General features: G+C 41.7%; 1 long non-coding RNA gene across 1 annotated transcript in view; it reads left to right on the top strand.

The window, feature by feature from the left end:
* The first annotated feature begins 2,700 nt into the window (after positions 1-2,700).
* Positions 2,701-27,235, top strand: part of LOC309514411 — a 28,015-nt gene continuing 3,480 nt past the window's right edge. The window contains exon 1 of the long non-coding RNA XR_014211975.1: positions 2,701-2,844. This is a non-coding gene — a long non-coding RNA (uncharacterized lncRNA). The remainder of the gene's footprint in view (positions 2,845-27,235) is intronic.

The following is a 27,235-nucleotide window of genomic DNA, read 5'->3' as shown; positions in this document are numbered from 1 at the left end:
TGGTAAAGGAGGGGAAGCTGGGGATGCGTTTGGATGTTTTGTTTTTTTGGATCTGCTTGATCCAAAGCTCTTCTATTCTCTTGACACACCTCTGAAATGGGGAGAAAGTACATTAGTCCTGGATTTGATATACTAACAATTCTGGGAAGGATTCCAGAAGAGAGAGGGAGGTAGGGAAGCAAAAACTACCTCAAGGCCTGCTCTAGCTCCACTTTCCCAATTCCTCCGAGGGTGATCCATCAACTGCCCTGTGGTCAACTGATCTTGGTGCGTTTCTAATGTATTGTTTGTTCTATTTTTTACTATGTGTAACTGAATGCTCCTTGCGAGCCACCTTGGCATGATTTATATCCTGAAATGCCAAGTATAAATACTTGTGATAAATAAATAAATTGCAGCCGGGGAGGATCTGAAAAGAAAAGAAATAAAAAATAGCCAATGTAGTGAAAGCAAACAAGAGATCATTGCCCTCTTCGGGATTTTGCCCTGCTACTATTGGACTGAGGGGCCTTTCAGTTTGGAGGTTCTTGCAGCTTGGAATCTCTCACCACCATCAGGGTAAGTTTGCTCTGCTGGAGTCTTTGTTTATATCTTTCCTGTACATTGTAAAAATACTTAATTCTGTGACCTGCATTCCTTACCATTACAGAAACTGAAATACAAAGAAAGCCACTCACTATACCTCCGTCTTTGCAGCTGCCCTGCTAGGAATGGAAAAATCCATATAGCAAAATCTGTGTTTTGGAATCTGGTTAAAACTATTGCTACTCTTCATCCCCCACCCCCTAAATGATAAGCTGCCTTTGTAAGCTGTCAATGGCAAATTCACAGAGATGCTATAAATATCTGTGTTAAAATGTAAAATGACTTCCCCTCCCCCAAATGCAAGCCTTTTGGTATCACGTAATTGACTCATACCCTTCTGCCCTGAGAATGAAAATTGTGCCGTTATTATGATAGATTAGTCTTCATTTCACTGCATTCAGATTCAACTTGCTTAATCAATGCTTTTGCGTGATAAAAGAAGAACTTCAGACATCCTGTCTACACTTGTCTCTTTTCCATTAACTATATATTAATGGAGGAGACTTTTAAAAGTTATAGGCATATATCATCAGATGAGATGTCAGAATAAGCCAAATTAGACAATAATCAATGTAAAATAATTGATGGCAGTTCTCAAGTGAAATTACAGTGCACAGCAAAAGAGTCATTTTTAAAATTAGAAGAGCAAAGAGGACATAAAGAGATAAAGTGATGAACGGGGGGGGGGAGCTTTGGGAATGGAGTATCAATGTAACATAAAATGCAAAATGAGCCGTGCTAATTGTTGAATAAACGTGTCTCAGTTGCAAAGCTATAGTGACAAAATTCCTACTTTGGAGTAACCGCAACCCTGATTGCCTCTGACTCTATTATTTATTTATTCAATATTTCTTTGTCTGACTCTTCAACTCCGAAGGGTTCCCAGAGTATCTCACAAAGCAGCCACATAAATCAACAATCAAGTCACTGATTCACCAAATATGTATAAAATGGCAAAACAGTAATATGAAGTATTAAAAACTGAGCCAGATTAAGTTATATGACTACTTGTTAAAATAGCATCTAAAAGATCAGTAAAAAAAGAAAAAAAGCAGCCTTTGAAAGTTGTTGTTTTTTCTTTGAGATTAAGCACCAGACTATTACTTGATAGAGAAAGCAACCCTACAGTGATGGCGGAAGATTCCAAGGGTGGAGACTACCAAATTCAAAGTGTTGGAGTCTTTGTCCAAAGGGAGGGAAAATCAGTAAGCCAGCCCTGGGGCTGTCAAATTTTCTCCCCTGTTTTCAGTATGTGTCAGAAGAATAGGAGGACTGTGAATATAGAAGTCTGCTGTTGATGTTTCAAAGCCTACTCTGAAATAAAAAAATGCTTTTTCCTTCTTATGTTGGTAATCTTCAAAAGAGCACATCAAACTGGACAATGTTTCCATTTTGTCATGAGATGCTGAGCTGAAAGGAAGCATCTTGCCTAAAGCAAGATAGTTAAAAAACCCAAAATCCAAAACTAGCGATGTATCTATTGGGTGCCTCTTTCCCTTTGCCCCTTTATTTAGAAACATCTCCTCACATCGTGAACCAGCTCCAACCCTCAGGCCATCTAACTGTCCAGTGCCTTCTGTATGATGCCTCAAACCACCCCAGGATTGAGGCAAGCTCTCCACTGTGCTGGCAAATACAAGCCTACCAGCTACCTATTGAGCAAGAGGAAACAAATGTGATTAACGTCAGCTGGAATTAAAACCAGTTGGAAGTGCAAGGCAGTATTATGGTATTTCCATCATAAATTTTTGGTTTCTTTGCAGCAGAGACCTGGACGAGGAGAGCAGGAAGTCCTGACAGAAGACAGCCAAAGAGAAGATGCCAAGGAAGCAAGGAAGGTAAGCCAGCTCAACATCTGCCTGTCTTCTACCACTTTCCCAGCTAGGTGCTTTCCAGACACCTAGTGCCACACTCCAGTGACACACCAGCACAGGAATCTAACTCCTACCCCCCATAATGTTCCAGGTGATAGTGTGAACATGAACCCAAGTACAAAGTGTGGTTTCTAGATGAGACAATTCAGGAATTATCTAGAATATTTTTGTCTAGCATGTGTGTGTTTATTTCTAACTAACCTCATGGGTTAAATACAACTTTTTTTTTTTGCATGTGCAGGATATGACCCATGCCTGAAGATTAGAGCATCCTTTCCCTGGAGCTTCATCTGATTTCTGAATCTGAATATGTTTTGGAAGCAGTCTAAGTCTAAACCTTTCCATTTGGCAGGGATTGAGTGGCTTGCTCATATGGAGTAGGAAGGTATTTACATTTCCGGTCTTTTAAGTTTTGCTGTTCTCTACTATGAACCAGAGATTTAGCATGGAGTACAAGCCAAAATAAATATAAATTTACAATATGATAGTTCAGCTAACTTGTTCTTGTGAGCTTGTTCTATCTTCTGCTCCTTAATACCACGTGCCACCTTTGCACTTCTTATTTATCAGCTTTGCTCCTTCCGTTTCAAGCTAAGTATTTTGTAATAAATGTCAATTATTCTATTGTGGTAGATATGATTCATCCATTGTTAAAATGCTTTATATGTCTGGCTTTTCTTTTTAAAATCTTTTGTCGTGTTCATTCTGTTTGCTCCCCCATTTTGCTCACAAAAGAGAAAATTATAAAGACAATAGTTTAGAACATAAGAATTAATCATTCCGCAGCAAAAAACAAAAATAATCTACAGGCAGAAGCACAATTTTGAGCCTAAAGCAGAATGATAATGTCTCTTCAAAACAAGGACTTTGTATCTAAATCAAATAAAATGGAGTGAAAGCTGCTGATTGATAACAGTAAACATCACAATGAGAGACTTTCTGATAAGTCACTTTATCCTTTATTTGCTGAAGAATATAGATAATGGGTTTGTTTGTGATATCAGAAAAAGACAAGGAGATAGAGGAGGTAGAGGGATGAAGAAGTAATAACTCAATGAGATCTTATGCCTCAAGATATTCATTATGTCACTTATATTTTGTATGCCTAACTTGATCTGGGTAGACTTTATTTCAAATCACAATTGTTTAAATTGTGCAAATAGACATCTTGCAAATGAACTATAGGCTGTCACCATATTTTCAATGAAAGCAAGCAACAGCTCTGGGAGGAAAATGACAGTTTTGGTTCCTGGTCCTAGTGAAAAATCTCCAATAGGTGATAAAGGTGACTTGAATTTTAATTCAGCTGATTGTCCCTCTTCGTTTAAGGCCACTGGGCTGCCTAAAGCATAGATTAGTGCATTGTCATTGCTGTTACACCTTTGTGACACTGCTATCTATGTAATCCCTTAGTGACCTATGACAGCCTTGAAGATACAGAGCCTATTGCAATTCAATATTTATCCCCTTTTTGCTTTCTTTACTCTGTACTTGCTGTGTCCAATGCTTTGGGTAGATTCTGTCTCACTTTTGGGACAGATAATTGGATATGTGTTCAATTTCTTCCTTCCTATGGGAAGAATAGCTACATCTTGCTAAGGATATTATTAATCGATCAGGAAGGGGTGGGGGGGGAGAGGGGGAGGGGAACACCAAAAATGGCAGAAAAGCAAAAAGGGAGAGACAAATCTCCAAACTGGTTTCAAGGGAATTATTTATTGACTTGAAAAAGACCCAGTGTGTCAAGGGCAACTGTAAATTGATCGGAGGACCACTGCTGAAAACTGATGCAGTGCAGTAGCTCAGAGTATGAGGTGTGCATCTATTCTCACTTCATCATGACGTCCAGGCTAGGTGTCCTCAGGGAAGCCATAATCGCAATCTCAGGCACCTCATCTGCAATCAGATCCTCCAAGTGTCACTATTTTCCAGGGACAGTCCCAGATTTACAGAAGCTACCCAGGGTTTCTGATTTAATCCCAGGATGTCCCGCTAAATCAGAGAAATGTTGGAGGGTAAGGAGTTATGTGCCCCCTGAACCAATGAGATAATTAACTATACAACCTTTAGAAGACATCTGAAGGCAGCTGGTGAAGAATGAGACCTGGGGAAAAAGCAGGTAGCCTAGAGAGGGGTATTGCCTTGGGAAACTCTTGAGGTGCTTCCAGGCCTGGGGATCCCCATCCCTACCCTCACAGACCAGTTTGTGCAGTCCCCATATTGCAGTCCTACACACACTTGCTAAAAAGTAAACTCCACTGAATACAGTGGGACAATAGGTAAACATGCATAAGGTAGAATTGCTTGCCATGGAAGTGTAATCAAAAGTTGCAATATTTGAAGGTATCTGGAATAGACTAGTGAAGGAAGGATAAAATTGTAGCGAAACATCCCCTGACTTCCAGTGACCATTAGAGAAAATGAAGGAAGGAGTGGAGAGGGGGAAAAAAACATCCCTAACAGGACAAGGAAAGGCAGATGGAGGGAATGCAATCTTCTGTAGGTGATACAAAGTTGTCTTTTACTCAGCAGTGTCTGTGTTTTCAGATGCAATGACTCAAATCACCTTGAATAAATAGTGCTAAGTTTAATTCACCTCCATTTACCATGGATGATCAAATACAATAAGTCATGATTCAAGAAAGCACTTAATCACGTGCTTAAATCCTTTCCAACCCAGATATGCATTTACTTTGATGAGGCTTAAGTACTGAAGTACCTCCATGAATAGGGATGCTTTGGAGGCCTGCCTGCCAAAACATAATTATGGCAGATGTTCAATAGCCCAGTGATCGAGGCAACATACAGGTGGCTTCTAATTCTCCCTTTCATTCTCCAGCTTTCACCAAGGGCAGCTTTGGGGCACTCAGAAAAGTGTGAGCTTCCATAAATGTGTATATCTTGTTAGAAGCAGGCATGTGGTATATATTATAAACATTAGATCTGGGAAAGTACACCGACTGAAGCAGACATTAGCTGTGCAAAATGCCATTATAATTCCCACTCAGGAAATATTTACAGAATCAAGAATGTAGGGCAACATGTATGTGAAATCTTTGGGTGAGAATATTCATTCCCACATTGAGAAAAGCAGACATATATCACAGTGTGTGAGAGGCATGTGTTCGTGTTTACTTCTTTTGAGTAAATGATCCATGATGCACCTCCATAATATTTTATTTTCTGACAAAGGTTTGGGAGGAACAAGGAAATTGGATGATATCATTAACAAGGCCTGAGTCCAGACCCTCCAAGTGTCCCTATTTTTCAGGGACAGTTTCAGATTTACAGAAGCCGTCCCAGTTTCTGATTTGATCCCAGAATGTTCCGCTTTTCCTTAAAAAGTCCCTATTTTCATCAGAAGGTATGGAGTTATGTGACACCCAAGCCAAGGAGATAAATAACTATACAACCTTTAGAGGACACTTGAAGGCAGCCCTGTTTGAAATGTTTCGTGTTTTATTATGTTTTTTTATATGTTGGAAGCTGCCCAGAGTGGATAGGGCAACCCAGTGAGATGGGTGGGGTAAAAATAATAAAATGATGATGAAGATGAGGACAGAATAGGAAGTCCTCATTTTTATCAGAGAAATGTTGGAGAGTATGTGAATCCTCTATTTTGCATGTTGAGATAGGTTTGTAAAAATCTTCCAGTGATGACCGACCCCCCTTTTATCCAGTTTCTTGAAGTTAACTGCTGTGTCAAGCTAACTTCAATAAGTTATTTCTCGGGTCATTAACTTATTTCTTCTGGTGTACAATATTATTTAGCTGATCCCAAGGGAGTAAGTATACAGTGAAAAGAAACAGAATGACATTATAGACCTGAATAGGGAGCATACCTTATTAATTTTTTTAAAACCAAGAAATCTTTTAGAAAGGTCAGGTATAAACCACTCTGTGCTGCATGTTGTTCTGTGTTCTGTTCTAGTCTGCTTCTAAGGCAGAGTTTTCTGCTTAATGACACGCTGTTCCCTTAGCAACTGTGGCAAAATAAAGCGCAAGTACAAGTACTATTCAGTGATATGAAACTGTTATGAAACTAGGAAGGGGATTAGTTGTTCTGATTAGGTTTTTCGAAGGCAAGATGCATTTCCACTACTAGAAGTAAAAAGGCAGGCATCTGATTCGGAGGCCAAATTCTGTATTAATTTAATTCTCTCATGAATTCTGAGGATGGAAATAGCAAATGCAGTTTCCCAGTGATACATGGGTTCAGGTCACTGCTTCAAAGAGCAGAGATCTAACTAAATCCAGAACTGCATGCATAAACGGGCCCTTATGGGTAAATATTGAATAGCTGCAACCCTCCGTCCAAATCTGCTTATCCAAACATCAGTTCTGGAAGGTGAAAGAATGTCGTATGTGAAGGCTGGGATGCGTGTTTAAAGATGCGCTTGGAAAAAAATGCCCCAGAGCATATTTGGGGTTTAGCAAGCAGTTTACTCACTCCCAGGGGAATACGTTTTATAAACACACAACAACCATGTTAAATAAAAGAAAATCTGTTGTTTTAGCAGGGGTGAAAATATGATTTGCTCTCATAGGTTTAACTACCATCTGTTGAAATCAGAAAGTGAAGTTGGATGGGCATCTGCCATGTAACCAGTTGAGATCCCTGCATTGCAGGGGGTTAGACTAGATGTCTCTCAGGGCCCTCCCAACTCTACAATTCTATGATTCTAAGTTTTTCCGGAAGTGGAGTCGCACATAATTTATTTATTGGAATATTTATAGGCCCCTAAACATTAGCAGGGACGTGGGTGGCATTGTGGTCTAAACCCACTGCTGATCAGAAGGTCAGCAGTTTGAATCCCCGTGATGGGGTGAGCTCCCGTTGCTCTGTCCCAGCTCCTGCCAACCTAGCAGTTCAAAAGCATGCCAGTGCAAGTAGATAAATAGGAACCACTCCGGTGGGAAGGTAAACGGTGTTTCCGTGCGTTGCTCTGGTGTTGGTGTTCCATTGTGCCAGAAGTGGCTTAGTCATCCTGGTGACATGACCCGGAAAAACTGTCTGCGGACAAACGCTGACTCCCTTGGCCTGTAAAGCGAGATGAGTGCTGCAACGCCAGAGTCGTTCGCGACTGGACTTAACTGTCAGGGGTCCTTTTACGTTTAAACATTAGCATATACCACAGCAGTGTACGGCAACAATAAAAATAAAGCAAATAAAAGCATTTTCCCCAGGAGAATTCTGACACTGCCTTTCGTTCTTCTTTGTTACATTTATATACTACCTCTCTCTTTGAAAGATCTCAAAGTGGTGTGCATGGTTCTCCTTCCCATTTCATCCCTCAACAACTGTGTGAGGTAAGTTAAGCTAAGAGATGGTGACCGGCTCAAGGTCACCCAGTCAGCTTCATGGCTGAGTGGGGATTCAAACCCTGCTCTCCCAGGTCCTAGTCCAACACTCTAACCATAATGCCACACTGACCCTCAGTCAAAGTCAACATATCTACAGCACTGAAAGACCCAGTCCATGACTTCATGAAACAAACCTCCGGCACATATGGAGAGCCCCACAGATGATTGCTGTGAAAGGGCCTAGCGGATAAGACGTTCTCTCAGATATCCTGGTCCCAAAGCTATGATATGGTTAAAAGCACAGGGGGACAGTAGAGAAGTTGGCAACTCTGAAGAGTGCACTGCTCAAAAATGTAAGGCAAATGCCTTACACTTTTTAATGAGCATTGAATATCTGGGATCTATAAAAGAAGGGAAGTGTGTGGTTAATTTCTGCAGAGCTGAGGGAAACTTGTCTGTGTGCTGTCTGTGCGGTAGAGCAAGATGACTAAATTCAAAGTCACACTCAATTGAATCAGCATTGCCATTAAACCAGAGACTAGGATAGATCATTGTATTGGTACATTCGAAGATGTGTGTGACATCCTGTATAGAAATATAGCAATCTGGGTGGTAGCTGAACCTGCTAATTGGTAACAGTAGAATGCTTTGCAAGAAGATGAAGGGCCAATATTTCAAACTGAGCTTTTAATTGGCGATGAGACTTTGGTAGGGCATGTTTTATTTACTTGGGTTTATGCAGATTTTTTTTTTTTTAGTTATTGCACTTTGAGCCCATTGCATGGCGTAAGCTAGAATTTCAGTAGTCAAAATACTACAAAGCAGAGGCATATCAAGGGCTATTTAGTTTACCTGATGGACTAAATTTGCTCAGTCCAAAGCAATTTTGTACATATATTTTATTCATCTATTTATACATGTGTATTTTGGTGACCTGCCTTTAGCATCTCAATATCTTAAGGGCTGTCACATGGAAGTGGGAACAAGCTTGTTTTTCTTCTGCTGTGGAGTGTAGGACCCAAACCAAATTACAAGAAAGGAGATTCCGACTAAACACACGGGAAAACTTTCTGTCAGTAAGAGCTGTTCGACAGTGGGACAGTCCCCCTCAGGAGGTTATGTCCTCTCCTACTTTGGTGGCCATCTGTCATGGATGCTTTAGCTGAGATTCCTGCATTGCAGGGGGTTGGTCTCAATGACCCTTGGGTCCCTTCCAACTCTATGATCACTTATAGTGTGTCCTCAAAACTGGAGAGAATTAACAAACTTCTAAATGGCAATATATATTTCTGCTCTTTTAGAGAGAGGGAATGCTTCCCTTTTCCAAACATCTGCTACAGCCTTGGAGCAGAGCAGTCATTTTCAGTCAACCTGTTATTCGCGAGGTCCTCTGAAGTGTTTTGTATTTTGTTGCCAGTAGCCAGAGCAATCGCTAAACTCTTGATCCACTGCTTTTGCAAGAAAATCCTTGCTCTTTGTCTTTGTTCTACAAGGCTTATTTGTTCAGCTTCATAAACTAATAAACTGTGCTGAAACGGCATCAAGTCAGTGGACTTTAAATGAATCTAAATCACCTGCTTGAGAATGTGGAATTCTCGGCAGGAGGGAAGTCGAATCCTCCATTAACCTATAGACTTATGGGTGAATATCTAATGCTGAACAGGTAAACAGATGGCAGGGTCCCTCCCTGTTTTGAGGCTGAAATTTGGCAGCTAACAAAACACAACATTGAGATATGTTACATTTTAGGGTATAAAAATAATAATATCCTTCTTAAGAAAACCACAAAGGTATTCAAATAGCAATAAAATGGTGATTTGGCACAGTGTAGGTCCAGAAACTTCTGATATCAAGAATTGTAAATTCCCCAGCACCACCAATCCCTAATCTATAAATAGACATTTTAGACTGATGGCATTACAAACCTGCTAATCCGGGACAGTTTCATCAGCCACTTCTACAGTGAGTTCTGAATAAAATTCCACTCCACTGGGATTTTACAGCAGAGTTCCTTAGCTGTCTATAGGCTGTCGCTACAGTAATGCAACTTTGGATAACTTAATTAATAGGATCTCCATATTCACTTGTGCCGGATCTTTCTTCTTATTCTTCTTGTCTATACACTGTAGTGCAGAAAAGTTATGTGAGCTTACACTACACTCATGGAGTTGTGGACTTTGTGTTCCAGTAAGGCATGGACAACACTTGAGATTTCTATATGGGCGCACAATTGTTGTGAGCTTCAAAGGTCTCTTTCATTACTCACATGGTAGTGTTATTAATCCAGCACTCCCACCCGTCCCTTTGAAATACCTATTCAGAACATAGAACCCCCAGAGTTACTTATTAGGCTCGTAAATACTTTTCTAATGCTAGTGAGCTGGCCAGAGACAGAGGTGCTCTCGAGGGAAAACTGCATGTGGTTTGAAACAAGAAATGAAGTCTGTGAGAGAGAAGAGAGGGAAGGAGACAGTGGAACCTCCTTAAATGGATCAAGTTTGTTGACTCTCATCCAGTCCATTACTGAGGCAAGACAACGTTCCTACACATCCACTGCCACACCTGCAGATGTAAAGGAGACGTAGAGCTGTGTGTCATCAGCATATTGTTGACAACATATTTAAAAACACAGGATGGTCCCACTCAGTGGTTTCACGTAGCTGTTAAACAGCATGGGGGATAAAATCAAACTCTGAGGGGCCCCACATTGAAGGCTCCATGGGGCTGAAGAGCACTCCCCAAGCATCGCCATCTGGGAGCAACCATCAAAGTAGGACTGGAACCAGCACAAAGACATGCCACAATCAGTCAGCTGCTCCAGAAGGATATCATGGTCAATGCCACTGAAAGCTACTGAGAAGTTCGAGGAGAATTAACAGGGACACATATCCCCTGTCTCTCTCCCAACAGAGGTAATCATAACGGGCCACCAAAGCAGTTTCTGTGCCAAAACCAGACCTATACCCCATTGAAATGAATCTAGGAAATCAGTTTTGGTGTGGTGTAGTGGGTAAGAGCGGTGGACTCGTAATCTGGGGAACCGGGTTCGCGTCTCCGCTCCTCCACATGCAGCTGCTGGGTGACCTTGGGCCAGTCACACTTCTCTGAAGTCTCTCAGCCCCACTCACCTCACAGAGTGTTTGTTGTGGGGGAGGAAGGGAAAGGAGAATGTTAGCTGCTTTGAGACTACTTAAAGGGAGTGAAAGGTGGGATATCAAATCCAAACTCTTCTTCTTTTCTCCAAGAGTGCCTGGATCTGGTCTATGTAACACCAAGTACAGCATGACGTAAGCTGCAACCCATATGTATCTTGAAGTTTCTTGAGAAATACTCTGATTTGAGCATTCCCTGTCCCCCTCAGCCTGTTTCCATATGTTTTGAAAATGTAAGCTGTGTTTAAGCTGAAGTGTGCACATTTAAGACAGCTGTTGCACATGCGCAGATGACAGCTTCGTTGAACTGGAGTTCAGGGTGGTTATACGGATGGGGAAACAAATCAGATAATGTGCACCAGCAGTGTATAAAGATCACTTGAAACACAGCAGGGACGAGGAAAAACCTGGCCGTGCTTTAAGCTGCTAATGTGTTCATAGCCCTACTTAGATAGTTACTCTGACTCTGGTGCCAATACTTCTACAACAGTCATTAAAAATAGGTACCTCTCCATTTGTTAATACTTGCCTTCTACAACAATAATTAGACATGGGTAACTCTTCATTTGTTAACCAGATCATTATGATTATTAACAAGCATTACCATCTGAGAGATTGCTTTGTGTTGCAACGTGTCTTCCAGCAACCTTCACACTTCAGTCTTCTTAGTTCTTGGTCAATCAATGACCCCATCCCCACCTCCCTTCCTTGCTTTGTCTTTCTTGGCTGCAAAGTAAGTCTCATTAATCTTCTTTATCACTTCATTATACTGGAATTACAGTAGTAGTCCAAAACTGGCTTAAGAATTGGAATTCAGATGCATTGGTGAGCTTTAGTTCAACCTTGGACGTTGAACTAAGCACAATCAATCTAAGGATAAATGCTTACGCTCATCTAAGCTGAATGAGACACTGGCAATACAGTATATTTAAATAAATTAGGCACTTACAAGTAGCAGAGCTGACTACAAATTATTTTGTCCAGAAAGTGTAATAGGTTAACATCATCTTTCCCTACATTACAGAAAGAAGCATACTTTATTTTTACCCCTCCCCAAGAAATCTGAAGTGATGTTTTACTAATTCAATTTCACCCTTTCTTGGCTGTTAACAATTGCTGAAATAGTCTTTGTCAAGCAACACTACTCTCATATTCTTAAAGGCTTAAGGCGGATTCACACGCGCATGTATCTCTTGATGGTACATGACTCACAGCGCACATGTGAATTGCCTCTTTTGAAAAGCATTCTGTTTGAAATGATGTGAGAAGATGGGAAAGCTTTGTCTGATGTGCTTGATCATTTAATGCCTTTTCTGTATGCACAGTAGCTCAGGTCTTCCTGCATTGAACACATCCCATTAAATGTGCCCACATTTCATTGGATACCAGGATTGAACGCTCACCATTGCTTTAGAGAAGGAATGTTAAAAGCTTCTCTCTGTGAGTGAGCATGTTCATGGCTGATGCAGATGCCTTTCCCTCCACTGATGGGGGGGGCATGTTTACATAATTTTTGGTCCTCCGTCTCTCTTTCTCTTTTAAATGTGACAGCCATTTGTTCTATGCTACACCCCACAGCAGCCATTTTGTGACTGGCACCTAAGGCACTTTCCTGAAATCCAAATGAGCCTACTGGCCCAAAGAGCTGGGCAACCCATGTTCTAATGTTTAATAGAATATTGTATTTTAATATTTTGTTGTAAGCCACCCAGAGTGGCTGGGGAAACCCAGCGAGATGGGCGGGGTATAAATTATTATTATTATCATTATTATTCTACAGAAAGCTCTCAAATCCATATCAGAAAGTTGGGTGTATGTTACAGAATTGCTCAAAGGGTTACGATATGATCTTGCTTTTTAGACCAACTGCATACCCTCCAACATTTCTCTAATAAAATAGGGATGTCTAACTATTGTTGTTGTTGTTATTCCCCACTCCTATCTGGCTTGGTGGCTTCCAACATAAAAATATAATAAAATATTAAACATTAAAAACCTTCTCTGTATAGGGTAGCCCTCAAATGTCTTCTAAAGGTTGTTTAGTTACTTATCTCCATGGCTCGGGGATGGCATAATTCTATAACCTCCGATGAAAATAGGGACGTCCTACCATACCCTTCAACATTTCTTCAATGAAAATAGGGAGGTCCTAAGGAAAAACGGGACTTTGCGGGATCAAATCAGAAACTGGGATGGCTTCTATAAATCCAGGACTGTCCCTGGAAAATAGGGACACTTGGAGGGTCTGCAATTCCTGCAAGCAGAGTCTCCTCTACATTTTCAGCTTAGAAATCTAAAGGGTTTTTTTTTGTTTGTTTTTTTGCATGTCTGGACTAATGGGATCAAAGAACCGCTGTCCTGATCCTCAAATGTAGATCTGCCTGGGTATGCAATTATAGAAGGGGCCTTCGGCTTACTTTTCACAGCTCCTCCCACCCACCCAAAGCTGTCATATTCCTAATACAGTTTTCAGAAACTAGATTACTTGCATTATTCATATCTACATCTCCATGTGCAAACAAAAGTATTTTCGGAGGGCACCATGATTCATTGAATTAGCTTTGAAACTTTCTTGAAGAGCAGCTGAATTTCTTTCAACTGCTTCTGAAACTCAAGGTGAGTTTTAAAAGCTGCTTGTATGGGAGCAGTATCTGTGTGCCTTTTTGCTGTTCAAAGGATGAACCACAGAATGGTCTGAGGACACATAATATGATTCTACCAATACAGCTAAGCGCATTTGCTCCTGAATTTTCTGGAAGGGAAACCATAGTTAAGCCATTGTAAGCTTTTTGGAGCAAATGAAGGAAATCCTGAAGTCAACCTGGGAATAGAACATGGAATTATTTGTGAGAGCTTAAAACATAGGATGCAACAAGCCATCTTCAGATCCACGGTTGGAATGAAGTGCTTGTGGCACCTTGACCCAGAAAATGGAATAGAACTAATTCAGGTAAACACACATTTGTTAATGCATCTTCAATGAAATATAATGCAAGGCATCAAAAATTACATGAAAGTATTACTGAAAACATGGTAAAATGTGATTTATCACAGGATGTAACAAAGTATGAATTCACAAAAGGTTGATCATGCCAAGGTAATTGGAAATCTTTTCTTTTAAAAAGAAAATAATTCTCCCCCCCCCGCTAAGGCACAGAAAATGCAGTCAATTTAGTCTGATGGGATTTCAGACAAGAAACTGACAAATTTTAATAGCTACTCAAAATAAAAAAAAGATGGGGTGGGGTTACTAAACGTATAGCAGAATGAATAAGAAGCTGGTTAAAAGACAGATGAGAGAGGGTTATGCTGAAGGGCACACTCTTGAGTTGGAGAGAGTGCTTAAAGAATCACCCTTGGGAACTCTTCTAGCCATATATTTTTATTAAAAAACCTTGGAGATGGAAGTAGGTATGTGCCAATGAACTTTGCTGATGACACTAAATTGGGAGGCACCATTAGTATGACTGAGGATAGGAAAAATTATATTTGATGGATTAGATTACATGATTATATTAGCTACCAGCATGGGATGAATTCTAATAGTTAAAACCATAAAGGCGCACAGTCAGGAACAAATATGGTCATACCACACTGACTGATGAAGTAGAAAAGAAGAAAATGTGGTCCTCTATATATTCAGAAGTTGGATTATTATTATTATTATTATTAACCCCAGAGTTATGTTAGAGCCAGTATAATGTGATGCTGCTGAATAATTGTTTATACAGATTAAATGATTTTCTTGCTTACTTTTTACTGAAAACATCAAAAAATATTTTAAATACAATGTCACCTTGCAATTTCATGGTAATACACGGCTTGCATTGTTGAAGACTTGACCGTAAGAATTCAAAGTAATAAATAAAGTGTGAGACTACAACTGTACCCTGAGGAGGAACCCTTGGGGTAGAGCAAGGCAGGTCAGTTGTTTCAGCACCAGGGAGAGCTCCCAGGAGACATCCTAACTCAACCAGGGTTGCAAGTGAACTGAAGCCCTTAAATATATGCTTCTAGTCCACCACTCCAGTATTCCACCCACTTTGCTAGAGAGCTACATACTCTTGCTTCTCCTCCCATGGCCTCCTGTTTTGTCCATTCCCTGTGCCATCAGACTAGTAAGCCCCCATCTCCAAGTGCACACCCATTGCTGTCTATCACTGTCTTTTAAATTCAATTCCATTGGGAGCCAAAGATGGCAGGGAAACCACAGCTTTCACATTTAACTCCGTCTTCCAAGGACTGACAGTAATTTCTCCACTTCTATGCGTGATAATTCTGCACATGAAGGAAGCGAGAGATGGGCTTAGTTTGAAAACCCCCCAAGAATAATCCATGTGATCAAGTGAAACCTCACTTGATAAAGACAGTAGATCTAAAGTTAATGGAGTGAACACAAGATAATGGCAGGACTATAATGTGCTCTGCGTGAAGCAACCTTGATGAATATTGGAAAGCCTCAGCTGGTGCAGAATGCAGCTCCCTAGTGGGCAAGGTTTACCAAAAGCACATGATACCAATGCCTTAGTACTGGCATTGTCGCACAGCGGTAAGTTAATCAAAGCAGAGTCTTCTTCATAAACAGTATAAAACTTTACTGAAGAAAATAAACTTGTTCAGAAATAGGCTACTTAAAGAGCATACACAGACTGCTCATAGCAGCTATCTAACTCTTCACAGAGGCGTAGTCTTAGTTACTGATTAACTAGAGTCCCGGAGCCACTCTGTCTGCTTTAGCTTTACATAGCAACAACAATACAGATACACACACTGGCTGAGACACACAAGCACTGAGTGAGGCACATAGAGAGGCGGGCTACTTTTATATAGGGAGAAGGAGTCATCACCCAAGATGAGTCACGAGACACAGTGACTTAGCAGTTTGCTGTTAACAGTTAACAGGCTTAGGCTTGAATGATTGTGTAGGCCTTGTAGGCCTTACTGCTTCTTCTGCTCTCAAGGACCTTTGTCTCATGACAGGCATGTCTTCCAACATTGTGTTCTATGCCTTAGAGATGCCAATTTTGATTTATAAACCTAAATGCATCTTTTCCCAATTCATTATTCTGATTGCTAAAATTGGTGGGACAAGCAATTCAGTGATTATTTCACCTGGAACTTTGTTTTGTTTTTTAACAAAGAAGAAGCTGAGTGAGGCTAAAATTTGGGTTGAATGGCCAGTGTGATGTGTGTGTTTGTGTTTGAATGGTTAGATTAACTGACCTTGTTACTACCATAATTTTATTTATATTGCACATTTTCCACAAACAAATCTGTGCTCAGAGCTGTTTACACAAACATGAGAGTCTAAGTACTGTAATACAATTACATAATGTGGCATACAATATCACTTTTACATTTAAAAAATCAGCTATTAAGAGTTCGTTTAACAGACACGAACACTTACCTAAGCATGGAGCATACCAATAGGTCAAGTCTATAAGCAGCTCCTTTATGGAAGCTCATAATAATAATAATACCACCACACCCAACTGGTTGAGTTGTCCCAGCTACTCTCCCCTCACAGTTCTTCCACTGGAAACAACTGCCTTATTAAAGTTCCTAGGGGAAGAGGATGGAGCAACATAGGTAAAGACAACCAAGCCCTGATGGCTGCCACAGAGTCCCTCACCACTCACTTTTTCATTTGTTTATCCACTCAAAATCCATCTGCTTCTCCCCAGTGCTATAACCACGTCATAAGTGATTCCCATTTTTATCCTTCTTCACCTGTGGATGGGAAGCATGTCAGTGCGGGAGTAGAGGATTTTGAGTGGACAAATGGCAGGAAAGGGAGGGATTCAGTAGCCACTACACAGCTACTGTAGTTATCTGACTCCAATTTTAAGTCCTGCATGGCTGCTATTCATTATTTTTTTTGGGGAAAAAACAACCTAGGAGGAAGAATAGTGGAATTGCTTGCCTCATATATTTTGGCCCTGAGCCTAGACATAAAAAGCCTCCTTTCTGCTGAGTTTTAATGGGTTAAGCCAGCAGAGGAAAATTTAATTAATTAATAACATAGCATATTTCATATTTAATGGGTGTTTTGATCTTGTTGGTTTAAGCCTTTTCCTGCCACAGCCTTCAGGACAGGGCAGATTAAATACTGACATAAGCAAGTAATAAAAGAAGAGCTGGACAAGAGAAAATGTGGGAGGAAAGTAAAGGGGAAAAGGTTTTTAAATCCTAGAGAAGGTGAAACCATGGAAGATGGAGCAAGCTTGTTTTCTCCTGGAGGCCAGGACTCAAACCAATGGCTTCAAGTTACAAGAAATGAGAGTCCAACTAAACACCAGGAAGAACTTTCTAACAATAAGAGCTGTTTGACAGTGGAACAGACTCCTTCAGATGGTGATGGGCTTCCAAATTCTCCGAAGAAAAGAAGAAAGATTTTTCATATCTTGAAAAAAGAACATTTGGACATAATCTGTCTTCAGGAAACACATGTGACAAGACTCCAAAAGAAAGTGCTAATAAATAAAAGATTGGGCCAAGAATTTATTTCATCGGACAGAGTTAAGAAAAGAGGCGTAGTAATTTATGCAAAGGAGAATTTGTCACCAAAATTTTTGTTTAAAGATGAATATGGACGAATTTTGGCAATTGAAATACAAACTCAGGGTGAAAAAGTTTTGATATTAGGAATTTATGCACCAAATGAGGGGAAATCGGAATTTTATAAGAAACTGCATGAGACATTGCTGGACTATCTGGACTATACTAACATCATTATGATGGGAGACATGAATGGAGTGGTCTCTACCCTAATGGACAAGTCGCAGAATCAAAATTTGACTAAAGACGGCAGACTACCTAAAACCTTTTTTGAACTGACTGACAACATGGATTTGATTGATATTTGGAGGACAAGGAACCCCCTTGGTAAAGAGGGAACGTTCTTCTCTGAGGCCCACCTATCTTGGACAAGAATCGACCAGATCTGGGTAACTAGAGGGCTGGCACCTAAGACTGTAAGAGTGGAAATCTGCCCAAAAACCTGCTCCGACCATAACGCTCTGAAATTGGAATTAAGATTTATTCCAACCGGTTCCTTCAGATGGAAAATGAATGACAACCTGTTAAGAGATCAAGAGATTGTAAAGAAGGCCCAAAAAGCTTTAAAAGACTATTTTGAAATAAATTTGAATACCTCGGTGGAAAAGAGAACTATCTGGGACGCAAGCAAAGCTGTAATGAGAGGGTTTCTGATACAACAGAATACAATCAAGAAAAAGCTCTGGAATGGAAAAAAAGATAAGATATTAGAGAAGATAAAAGATGGTGAGAAAAAACTGAGATCTAATCCGAAATCAAAAGAGACTTTGAGAGAAATTAAATTCCACCAAGCACAATATATGAAATTGATAAACCAAGAAGTGGAATGGAAAATTAAACAAATGAAACAGAGATCTTTTGAATCAGCGAATAAATGTGGGAAACTGCTAGCATGGCAGTTGAAGAAAAGACAAAAATTGAACTATGTTACCAATCTAGAGGTTGAAGGGAAAAACATCCAGAAACCAGGTGAAATTAGAAAGTGTTTCCAGAAATATTTTAAAAAACTGTATACGCAAGGACCCGAGGAAGTGTTTGAGATGGATCAATTTTTGAAAATCAATGGCCTACCAGAACTTTCTCAGGAAAAGAGATCAATCCTGAATTACAGAATAACACAACAGGAAATCGAGGTCGCCATTCAGAATATGCAGTTGGGCAAATCTCCAGGCCCTGATGGACTTACCTCCAAGTATTATAAGATACTAAAAGACTATTTGATACAACCCCTAACGGAGGTTTGCAACCAGATTATGGATGGAGGGAGAGCACCAGAAACGTGGAAAGAAGCTTTCATTACATTAATTCCTAAAGTGGAATCTGAAAAGACTCAACTAAAGAATTACCGTCCCATCTCACTCCTTAATGTGGATTACAAAATATTTGCAGACATTTTGGCAAATAGATTCAAAAAGGTACTGAATGAAGTAATTCATAAGGACCAGGCAGGCTTTCTACCAGGTAGACATTTGTATGATAATACCAGGAACATTATTGATGTCTTGGAACTTTTGCAAACTAACATTAACACCAAAGCAGTGTTAATTTTTATTGATGCGGAGAAGGCCTTTGATAACATTTCCTGGAGGTTTATGAAGAAAAATTTGGAAGGGATGGGAGTGGGACGGGGATTTGAAAATGGCTTAAAGGCAATATATTCAGAACAGAAAGCTAAATTGATAGTGAACAATGTGGTGACAGAAGAGTTTCAAATTGAAAAAGGAACACGTCAAGGGTGCCCTCTCTCCCCCTTATTATTTATCTCGGTCCTGGAGGTGCTCTTGAATATGATTAGGAAGGACCGGCAGGTACAAGGTGTACAGGTCGGAGAGAAACAATATAAACTGAAAGCATTTGCAGATGATTTGGTTTTGACATTACAGGAGCCAGAATCTAGTACAAAAAGAGTTCTAGAATTGATTCAGGACTTTGGTCGGGTGGCAGGATTTAAGCTGAACAAACAAAAAACCAAGGTATTGGGTAAAAACTTGACATCTTCAGAAATAGATGGGTTTCAGAGGGAAACAGAATTAAATGTCGTGAAAAAGGTGAAATACCTGGGGATTAACTTGTCTTCAAAAAATTTGAATTTGTTTAAAGATAATTATGAAAAATGTTGGACAGAGGTGAAAAAAAATTTAGAAACTTGGACAAGATTGAAACTTTCCTTGTTGGGCCGAATAGCAGTGATAAAAATGAATGTGTTGCCAAAGATGTTATTTTTGTTTCAAACCTTACAGATCGTGGACAGAGTGGAATGTTTTGGGAAGTGGCAGAAGGATATTCCGAAGTTCGTTTGGCAGGGCAAAAAGCCCCGAATAAAGTTTAAAATATTAACTGATGCAAAAGAAAGAGGGGGGTTTGCCCTGCCAGACTTAAGGTTATACTATGAAGCTGCAGCCTTCTGCTGGATGAAAGATTGGTTTTTGCTTAAGAACACTGATGTCCTAGATCTGGAAGGGTTTAACAACTCTTTAGGATGGCATGCCTATTTGTGGTACGACAAGGTAAAAACACATAAAATGTTCAAAAACCATATTGTCAGAAAAGCAATCTTTATAGTCTGGACAAAATATAAGGACTTGCTAGAAAGTAAGACCCCGGGGTGGCTTTCACCAGTGGAGGCCAAGGCGCGGAAAAGACCCAATATGGAGGCCGAATGGCCGACATATGGGGAAATAATAGAAAAAATTGGAGATAACTGGAGGTTACAGAGTTATGAAAAACTAAAAGATAAGGTGCAAGACTGGTTTCATTATGCCCAAATTCAAGAGGTATTTAAGACGGATAAAAGAAAAACAGGTTTCCAGGTGGAAAAATCGAAACTAGAGACAGAATTGTTAGAACCAAAGACTAAGTTGTTATCAAGAATGTATAACTTGCTGCTTAAATGGAATACCCAGGATGAGACAGTTAAATCGGCCATGATAAAGTGGGCCCAAGATATTGGGTACAACATCATGTTTGAAGACTGGGAAAGGTTATGGACCACCGGTATGAAATTTACGGCATGTAATGCATTGAAAGAAAACATTATGAAAATGATATACAGGTGGTACATGACCCCAGTCAAACTAGCAAAGATATATCATTTGACTGATAATAGATGTTGGAAATGTAAAGAGGCTGAAGGGACATTCTTTCACCTATGGTGGACGTGCCCTAAAGTAAAGGCCTTCTGGGAAATGATATATAATGAGTTAAAAAAGGTGTTTAAGTACACTTTCCCTAAGAAACCAGAGGCCTTCCTGTTGGGCATTGTCGGCCAAAAGGTGTTAAAGAAGGATAGAACGTTTTTTATGTACGCAACTACAGCAGCAAGGATTCTTATTGCAAAACATTGGAAGACTCAAGATTTACCCACACTGGAAGAGTGGCAAACGCAGCTGATGGACTACATGGAATTGGCTGAGATGACTGCCAGGATCCGAGACTTGGGAGAAGAAGCAATGGAGGAGGATTGGAAAAAATTTAAGGACTATCTGCAAAAGTATTATAAATTATATGAACTATAAGAATTCGCACGATTTGGAGAAAACAGCTTCAGCAATGAGAGTGAAGGACATTGAAATTAAACAATGAATTAATTTGACAATAAGTAATTTAAACTAAAATGTAAGCTTGAAGGTACAAAAGAAACGTATGAAACAAGGATATAATTTGTTGAAATTTTTATTTGTTAAGGATGCAATGCGGGAGAGATGTGGGGAAGTTCGATAGGTAGATTGGAACAAGCTTGGAAACAATCAATTTCTTTTTCTTTTCTTTTCTCTCCTTTTTTCTTTGTAAATGGATTTTGTATAAGTTGTTGAACAATCTTTATCTGGAAAAAACAATAAAAATATATTAAAAAAAAACAGATGGTGATGGGCTTCCTTGGAAGCTTGGAAGCAGAGGTTGGATGGCCATTGATCATGGATGATTTAGTTGAGATCCCTGTGTTGCAGAAATTTGGACCAGCTGACCTTCAAGGTCCCTTCAAACTCTAGAATACCAAGGAAACAGGATGAAATGACAGAAAATGGGATGGAGTGGGGAGAGGAGAGTTGCAAATTTGTATGAAAAGGTGTGTCTTCTTCACCTCAAAGGCTAAGAAAAAGTATGCTTTGTATACTACCCATTCAACAGTTTTGTAAGGTTTTTTTGTGTGTGTCTAAGATCTGAGATCCACAACCAAAACTCTCAGCAAGCCTCTTAAACACTTTAGTACCACTTCAGTGTTTGTAATCACTGCATGAGCTGTTTACTGCCTTGTACACTCTTCCACCGTGAACATTATCCCATAATTATTATTTTCTTTCTGTGAAGTGTAGGATGAGATTTGAAACCCAGATCTGCCTGTTTTTGTCATTGAGCTTTGCTGTGTTGAAATTGCATTTGAAGTCCCGTGTTCAGGAGGACGGATAGGTTCTGGAACGTTTTACAGCCTATGAAAATGACGATTCTGGGAAAAGTAGAGTGCTAATAAAGTTAACTGAACCTTCGGGTGATCGAGTGGCAGACCACTGTAGATTTTTGAGCACCTGATTTTGTTTCCACAGCCCAAACATTTAATGCAGAGTCCAACATGTGACTTAAATATTTCGTAGTTTCCAAGGTAAAGGCTGTGGTAAGCTCAACTTGACAAGCTGCCCACAATCACCTCTTTCAATTTAATGGTTAAAAATGACTTGCAGTTGGAAGCTGAGCAGGAGAGAGAAAGGGTTTTTTTGTTCTTTTTTAAAGAAAAAAGGTTTACATGGGGCAATTAGAAAGAAAAGAAGGAAAAGCTTTCAATGCAGAGTTTATATGATATCTGGGAATGGCGAGCTTTTAAAAGCAAGCCCCAAATGAAACAACAATAAGTAAAGTAGCCAAAATGCACACAGCTCTCTAATAATTGCAATCTGCTACACCCCCTGTGTAACAGATATAATTATGTTAACAGCTTTCCTACTCAAGACACCATACACTCCTATTATGAAGCCAGCTTCATTTAATTAGCATCATGCAGTAAATTAGCAGTTATAAGGACTGCTGGGTACAAGGGGCTCTCCATTTTCTCACCATCTACTTAATCCTCAGTCAATGTTGAGATTACTGTTCGCTGAATCTCCATATTCAGAAAGAAAAAGGGAGTGAGAGAGATGTTAACACCCTCCCCCCAAGTTGCAGTTCAGTCAGTGTATGGATTTAGAGCAAGTAGCCCTCTACACATGCTCAGGAGTAAGGATTATTGTGCATACACGTTGATGTTCTTTGGGAGAAATCTTTTGATAGCTGAGTCAACAGTTTTCCTGGGCAATAATGCTAATACACAGGCAGGAGAAGATAAAAGGCAAGTTTCTTCTCCCAGAGAGAGGTTATGCTAAGCTAGTGCGTCACTAAAAGGAATTTTTGATGAAGTTTCAGTCATACAAATACCAAAATGCTGCTGCAGCTTCTAGGGCAGGGTCAGCTGGGAATTATAGTTGCTGAGCAGAGAGTGAAGCTTGCCCCCTCAGGTCTGTCCATCAAGCCATGCCCTCCTAATGCCACCACAGGCACGTTATTTTGAATCAGTGGGTTTGGCGGGAATACCTGAGCCTCCATGAGGGCTGAGGGGGACATGCTGTGCTCAAAATGGCACAGCGTGTCAAAGCATGGAGGGAGGTGCTGCGTCAGGCCGCAACCACAGGTCACTGAGGAGGTACAGTAAGTGGCCATTCTTTCCCCCCTAATTATATTTTATTCGGTTTCAACATTTTTAACATATACAGAAAAAAAAATTCAACTTTTATTTTTGTCGACTTCCACCCGTTTTTCCATGGAGTTGTTTCTTCTCCCCTTCTGCTGCACCCTATCTGCTACTTCTCATTTGTTTCTTTCTTAGAACTGATGCTGTTTGTGAACAAAAGGCTTATTAACTATGTGTGGCCAAATTCACTTCTTTACATTATGCTACCCAACCTGTGGTTTGGAGTTCACAGCAGCAGAAAACCTTGTCCATGACTGGAGTTTACTTTTTTCAAACCACCCCCTTCTTGATGGAAATGAATAAGAGGGTTCACACAACTTAGTCTGACCCTTATGTTCCCCTCGCCTTATGGTTTTGATCTATGGGCTACTTTTAAAATGAGGCTGCATTTTAAATTGTATTTCGCAGGGGGTCGACCTGGCTTGTGTGACGGAGACCTGGGTGCGCGAAGGGGTAACTGTTACCTTACGAGAGATGGCGCCCCCGGGTTTCTCCGTCCTCCACCAGTCACGGACTGTGGGCCGGGGGGGAGGGGTGGCATTATTAATCCGGGAAGATTGTTCTTTCAGGGCTCTACCACCGCCATCGATCCCCGGCATTGAATGTGTTGGCCTAGTGTGGGGCTCCGAGGAGAGCTTGGCTGTCTGGCTGGTGTACCGGCCACCTAGCGCACCAGCAGCCACCCTGTCAGGCCTGCTGGAGGCGGTGGCCGGCTGGGCCTTGGAGTTCCCTAACCTGTTGGTATTGGGGGACTTCAACATCCATGCCGATGCCACTCCCTCCTCACAGGCTCTGGACCTGGTGTCTTCCATGGCGACACTAGGGCTCTCCCAGTTTGTTTCGGGCCCCACACATCAAGCAGGCCACACGCTGGATCTGATCTTTGGCGTTGGTATAGATGTGATCATGTTTCCTTCGATGAAGGTGCCATGGTCTGATCACTATGCTATGAAAGCCAGGATTGATGTTCCACCCCCACCCTGCTTAGGTGGTGAGCCGATTTGGGCTCGCCCGCGGAGGCTGATGGACCCTGATAGATTCCGCCAAGCCTTGCGGGACCTTTCTCCCCCTGGCGACTCATTGACTGAGCTTGTTGAGGGCTGGAATACCCAGCTCCTGGCAGCCATCAATGAGATCGCACCTAAGCGCCCTCTGTGACCCCGCAGAAACCGGGCTCCCTGGTTTACTGAGGAGCTCCGGAAAATGAAGCAGGACCTCAGTCGGCTAGAGCGAGTATGGCGGGGTGCCCGTGACGGAGCCTCAAGAACATCTTATAGGGTTTTTATGAAAACCTACGAGATGGCAGTGAAGGCCGCTAAGAAGTCCTACTTCTCGGCCTCCATTGCATCCGCTAGCTCTCGCCCGGCACAATTATTTAGTATAATTCTGTCTTTAACGTCCCTCGAAGGACAGCCAAATTTAAATAACAATTCGACACACAGCTGTGAGGCATTTGCGAGCTTTTTTGCGGAGAAGGTCCTGTCGCTCCGCCATGACCTCCCTGCCAATTTGGATACAATAAAGGAACTGGAGGCCCCTCGACTGTCCTCGGGTCCAGTACTGGACCACTTTGACCGGATATCCCCAGCCGATGTGGACAGACTCCTCCGAGCTGGAAAGCCCACCACTTGTCCTCTCGACCCGTGCCCGTCTTGGCTGATTAGAGCATGTCCAGACGAGGTGCGGGCCCCCCTGGGGGATATCATCAATTTGTCCCTTGGCACGGGGACATTCCCAGGGGAACTGAAGGAGGCAGTGGTGCGTCCGCTCTTAAAGAAAACATCATTAGATCCCTTAGATCTATCCAATTACCGCCCAGTTTCGAATCTTCCATTCCTGGGTAAGGTGATTGAGAGAGCGGTTGCTGAACAGCTTGGTAGGTTTCTGGATGAAACATCGGCTCTGGATCCATTCCAGTCCGGCTACCGCGCTGGTCATGGGACTGAGACGGCTCTGGTCGCCCTAACAGATGATCTTCGTAGACAGCTGGATCGAGGCGGGTCGGGGCTGCTGATTCTTCTAGATCTGTCAGCAGCTTTCGACATGGTCGATCACGAACTTCTGGATCACCGCCTCGCCGACGTGGGGATCCAGGGCACAGTCCTTCAATGGCTGCGCTCGTTTCTCTCTGGTCGGGGACAGAGGGTGGCGCTTGGGGGGGAACTGTCATCCCGCCACTCCTTGGTGTGTGGAGTGCCTCAGGGTGCGATTCTCTCCCCGATGCTTTTTAACATCTTTATGCGCCCCCTCGCCCAGCTTGTCCGGAGTTTTGGGCTGGGCTGCCATCAGTATGCTGATGACACCCAACTCTATCTGTTGATGGATGGCCATCCTGACTCGGCCCCAGACACACTGATCAGATGCTTGGAAGCTGTGGCTGGATGGTTACGTGGGAGCCGGTTGAAGTTAAATCCTTCGAAGACAGAGGTCCTCTGGCTGGGACGGGACGATATGGGATTGAGGGGGCAACTCCCATCTCTTGCGGGGGTGCAATTAGTGCCAGCACCGTCCGTCAAGAGTTTGGGTGTAATCTTCGATACCTCCCTCTCTATGGAGGCGCAGATTACAGCTATAACAAAGGCGGCATTTTTTCATCTCCGCCAAGCTAAGCAGTTGGCCCCTTACCTCTCTCGCCCTGACCTAGCCACTGTGATCCACGCGACGGTCACCTCCAGACTGGATTATTGTAACTCGCTCTACGTGGGGCTGCCCTTGAGACTGACCCAGAAACTCCAGAGGGTGCAGAATGCCGCAGCGAGACTCCTTACGGGGTCCTCGCTGCGAGATCACATTCATCCGGTGCTATACCAGCTGCACTGGCTCCCGGTGGAGTACAGGATCAGGTTTAAGGTGCTGGTTTTAACCTTCAAAGCCCTATACGGCCTAGGACCCTCGTATCTACGGGACCGCCTCTCCTGGTATGCCCCACAGAGGAACTTACGGTCCTCAAATAAAAACATCTTGAAGGTCCCAGGCCTCAGAGAGGTTAGGCTGGCCTCAACTAGAGCCAGGGCTTTTTCGGCTGCGGCTCCAACCTGGTGGAACGCTCTGTCACAAGAGACAAGGGCCCTGCAGGACTTGACATCTTTCCGCAGGGCCTGCAAGACAGAGCTGTTCCACCAGGCCTTTGGTTAGGGCACAGCCTGACTCCCTCCTTTGGCAATCTTTAGTTTATGGTTGCCATCAATTCTGATTTTAATTAATTCTTATGATGTTTTTATAATGTTGCACTATTTTAGTGTTGTTAGCCGCCCTGAGCCCGGCTTCGGCTGGGGAGGGCGGGATATAAATTATTATTATTATTATTATTATTATTATTATTATTATTATTATTATTATTATTATTTTAATCTGTATTTTAAATTGGGGTTTTTCCCCCCTATTATGTTTTTACTGTGATTTTACTGGTGTTAGCCGCCGTGAGCCCAGCTCTGGCCGGGGAGGGCGGGGTCTAAATAAACTTATTTATTATTGTCATTATTATTGTTATTATTAATATTAATTTATTTAGAAACAATCTTAAGACTGGGTTTGGGGGCTGTGCAATCAAGTCACATACCCTTCTGTTGTACCAGTAGTGACTTTCCCCTGATATCTGTGAGTTCTAGGTACATGATGATGGGAAAGTGTTGCAGCTCAGTGGTAAAACATCTGCTTCAATCTCTGGCATCACCAGGCAAGACTAGGAAAGATTCCTTATCTGAAACTTTGGAGCGCTGCTGCCAGTCAGTGAGCTAGTTTGGGCCAGCAATGTAATGTTTCTCCAGTGCTATTTTTCTAGGAAAAGAGGTCCTGGAACTCACCACGAAGGCCTCCCCTTTTCTCTTATAATGGCAATGGTGCCTACCTGAGATGTGCCAGAACTTAGTTCCTGCAAATTCTGGCTGAAAGAAAGGCCCTAGTTTCTCCTCATGTAGAACTTCTCCACAAGAGGATGGGTCCTCTTGGGCCAGCATCCCTCCTCCTTTAGAGGAGCACTACACACCCATTGCTTCAAGCATGGAACTCCTTCTGATGTGTGTTGAATGTGTAAGCATTAGGGGAGC

Source organism: Podarcis vaucheri (genome assembly GCF_965113315.1).
Source record: "Podarcis vaucheri genome assembly, chromosome: 11".
NCBI lineage: Eukaryota > Metazoa > Chordata > Lepidosauria > Squamata > Lacertidae > Podarcis > Podarcis vaucheri.
The sequence above is the reverse complement of the archived record's forward strand: the minus strand, read 5'-3'. Positions and strand labels throughout refer to the sequence as shown.